Source organism: Pinus tabuliformis, chromosome 2_1 (assembly GCF_031772625.1).
Source record: "Pinus tabuliformis cultivar Carrire ecotype Pingquan chromosome 2_1, CPIR1, whole genome shotgun sequence".
Classification (NCBI taxonomy): domain Eukaryota; kingdom Viridiplantae; phylum Streptophyta; class Pinopsida; order Pinales; family Pinaceae; genus Pinus; species Pinus tabuliformis.
Window position 1 is genome coordinate 946,699,475 of NC_142299.1, and position 4,521 is coordinate 946,703,995.

The following is a 4,521-nucleotide window of genomic DNA, read 5'->3' on the forward strand; positions in this document are numbered from 1 at the left end:
ATGAGATTCATGACAATCTCCCGTAGGTCAGGTCAGACAGATAACCCTGTGTGGGAGGCGATACGGCCTTATCCAATAACCAAATGAAATTAAATGATGAGACCAAAAGCTTACAGACCTCGAAGTTGTAATCATGTGAGGCGTACTTAGATGAATGATTGTCAACCTTATAAAGTGTGCAAATCACTGTGAGGTGAATCGATATTATGTGGGTCTGGGTAAATGTCATATATATATATATATATATAAAAAAAAAATTGTCTTGGGGTATATGACAAAAATCATAGTTAACTACTATTTGAGAATGGAAACGTCATCATTATTGTTATCCAAGGAAAACCATGTGACTTGAAATGTCTAGTTCATGGCCTGGTAAGCTCTCACTCTTACTAGATGCCTTTAAATCATGGATTGTTAACTTATTTTCTTACATCCAAGGCAAATAATCTCTTGGCTAAGTAAAAAAAATAAAAATTAAATCATACTCCAATGCATAATAAAATATTTTTCTATTACACACATTCAAAATACTTTATAATTAAATGTTACTTAAGTGTATTTAAATGTCTTATTATTATTTTCAAAATACCCCATAACTAGTCAATTATATAAAATAAATTTAAATAAACATTGAAGCACTTATTTCATGATATATTTAATATAACTAAATTGATAAAAAACCAGTTTTAAAAATAATAATAATAATAATCATTAAACATATATAATTTTAAAAAATATGTAACAATATTCTTAACTATAGAGATTTGTCTCTTTTTATTATGAATTTTTTAACTTATAAACAGACTTTATTACAATACCACGAATTAATATTATACCATGTCTAAAATACTATAAGATCTATATCATAGTTATTACTATGACATCTAAAATATTATAATTGATCTTCATATAACTACTAATAAATTTGCATTTATTTTTTTATTTTTTTAATATTTCAAACTTAAATCTCTGCCACTTTCTTAATAATTATTAAAAATTAAATTAAAATTAAACAAAATTAAATCAATTCTTATTGAACATGTATTAACCTTAAAATATCTTCAATCACCAGATACGATATGCACGACACATGCATGTAGTCTTGATAATTTACACTTTATCAACATATATACAACACAATATATATATAATATACATGAATGGATAATGGCTAATGCATGCATGAAAGGCTTTCTATTTTGACGAACATATATACAACACATACCCCATCATATTAACTCCTAACTTTTACACAAACTCAAAGTCGCGTTCGACCATCTTGGGAACTCTTTGTCTCCAATTTTGCAGTTGAACAATGCTATTTGAGACCTCTACAAACATTACTCACCCGAATTTTGTGGCGATCTATATGATGGAAGAATTATAATGACAAAAATACAAAAGATGAATGGAAAACAAAAATGATATTACGTATTGTTTTTAAAATGAAAACTAATAACCAATCACATATTGTTGGCTTATTACATCTTGTTTTTAAAATCAAAACTACCTAGTAAAGTAAAAGCAAAAACACAGTAAAAATGAAATTTTTGAAGTAATTATTTACAGCGTTATCGAGCTCACTCCCAGCCTGCTATCATACAAAAATAATTTAAAGTACCTTAGAATACAGTGAGGGAGGAAACCAATAGAAGCGTTTCCAAGGAAAGTTCGAATTCGCTGGGGAAAAGGAGGGCAGAGCGTCTTTGAAAAGCACGAGTCCATTGCACACATTCATTCCTGTTGCACTCAGTAAAGACTTTCACATAAAATTTAAAAGCAATCTCATTCGAAAAATCAAAGATCCACCTCCATTGCAGGTCTTGTATAGCTCTTCACTTATACCGAACAGAAATGTTATGATAATTTTGTATGGCAAACAGTTCAGGTATGCTTTTTTTTTTTTTTTACAGTTCTAGCTCTCTCAGCTTTCTCCTTTTTTCCGAGTGTGATGACCCCAGCGACTGTAAATATTTGAATTTTTACTGTGGTAAAAGACAGAATTAAGTATGACATTGGAAGATTGTTTTAAAATTTAATAGTATTTTTTTTATTAATATGTGCTTTAAAATATATTAAGTAGGAAATACTTCTTGAAATGCTGGCAACTTCTGAGAGGGAAGTTGGAAAAGAAAAACAGTTGTTGAAACTGCACTCAAACTACCTTCCCTAACTGGAAAGGTTTCCAGAGGAAAAGGGAAGGGGGAGGCAAAAATCTGCTCTATAAGGACAGGCAAGAAAAAGAGAAAGGAAAAGGGATTGGTTAAGTCTGGTAAGGACCAGATAGCCAGGCACAAGTTGCATGTGTCTTGTTGAGGGCTGTGGGCCTGCAAGATAGCTCGGGGGGAGATTCCAGTCCTGGCGACGGATCTCATGGTTGGGTGGTCAAGAGAAAGCAAAGGTTACAGGTGAAATTCTATAGCACATCTACAAACTTAGGTGGACCAGGTAAGTAAAAGCTTCTAGTGAAATTAGTCTCAATAGTTGATATGCTTCCATAGTATTAACTATCAACTAAAAAATTACAGTAACCGAAATTATAGTAGAATAACAGTGGTGTTATTTAAGATTACACAATCTTCTTATCGTTATTATGCATACTGTGATGCTATTTGCTTTAAAATAAATATTACAGAGGTGCCAGTAAATTACTGTTAAGAAGGGTTTGGCACTGTTACAGTTCTTGGTGCTTTGAAATTTAGAGACCAAACATCACTGTGTAGTGTATTAGTGTGTTATTATATACATATAAAAGAAACAAATAAGCAAATTTCGATGAAGGATAAGTTTGTTAACCGTAGCAGAGGGTAAGGTAGCGAGTCCTGGTCCGGTGTTTCCCCAGAACCGGAAGAAAACCATTTAGGTCTGATAACCCCTATCGGCCGTAGAATAGATGTTCATAAATTAAGAGATAGTGGAACCATACGGATTCAGACCATGTATGGGATTATTTTCCGGAAAGAGCAAACAATAGCATATAAAAAAAACACATACAGCTAGACAGAGGTAATCAGGAAGATAGTGAAGGGACGAGCAACCCTGAGTTTTCAGTTGCATGTATAACAAAAGGAGGAAATTCGAAACTCATATACCAAACCCTAGTTGTAACATCATATAAATCAACGTTGGGCTGCAAACTGTAAATTACTTTCATAAATTACAACATGAAAAAGTGCGACAGCGGTATTGAAACTTTAAATTCTAGGAACCATTGGAAATCAAATGAACAACTACTTCCTATATCATAACCATTATATTTCAAACAGTAAGGAACTCTAGAAGTTTGAGAAACGCATAATCGCAAATAGAACAAAATGTCTACATTTCGAAACAATGGGCAGTTCCGCCATAACAAGTAGGAACAACATAGAGCTACGAAAATATAGTGACTGTAATGAAATTAAATGCACAATGATTTGCAGAAAGACGAACTTGCAAAGTTCCGGAGCCAAGGCTCTCAAAAGCAAAGATTTAACCTGTTAAAGAAACTTTCCTTATGAACCAAAAACAAAATTTACATATACAGAGTTAAATGTCAATATCCAAGGAGTTGCGAATTCGAAACAAACAATATCATTACACTGAAAATAACCAGAGAAGGTCCGTAAGTCCTCGGCCCTATTCCTTGTTAAGTAGGCATTCACTACTTCGACCCCTTACATTAATACAAACAAATAAATGATATTCGAGACACAGAAGGGGAAAAACAAAGAACCCAAACTACTGGGGACTGCCGTGGGCATTTCCCGAATCAACAAGAACTGACTACTCTCATCATAACCCAAACGGGACAGGTCGAAGGCATTGAAGCCAGAGGGCATAATAAACCTCGTTAACCTCTGAGAAAATCCCTAAGGACCCTGTCCTGGGTACTCCTGCCAATCACTGGAATCTAAAAGCAAGCAAAAATAGGTATGTATAAACCCTCTAGCGGCAACTGTCAAGCACGAAAACCCTAAACCATCACCCAGAAAACATTCGTGCATGGCTGGGGGCCTACCTGGTGAGTGGCGTGGGAGGTCAGAATGCTGAAGACTTTGTTGTTCTCCATAGCAGAGGGTCTCTCGACTGTAGCGTCCTCCTTCACACAAACGAAAACAAAAAAATACATTAACATTCATAAATTAATCGGTGTGACTCTGTGAGGAAGAGAGTATACATGATAATAGAAAACATCACAAAATGTCTGCGTATGAATACCATCACCTGCATAGGCAATCCCCGAAAGAACTGGTTGATTAGCTCCTGAACAGTGAACAGGTTCTCGGTGGAATAGTTAACGGGAGAACCTCTGTGCGCAAAGAGGTAAGCCAAAATCTGGAAGCAGTGCCAAGACCAAATGAGTCAAATGAGGACTCGAAGCGACTTAACATGGAACCAAAAACCCTCCGGTAAGCCTCCACCCTCAGATCCAGATTTGATGATCCGCACTGTCGAAATAGAGCGGGAACCGAGGAGTGTAGAGAACGAGGGTACGATGCCATGCCCGATCACATGGCTGAGCAGAAAGAGTATACGGAG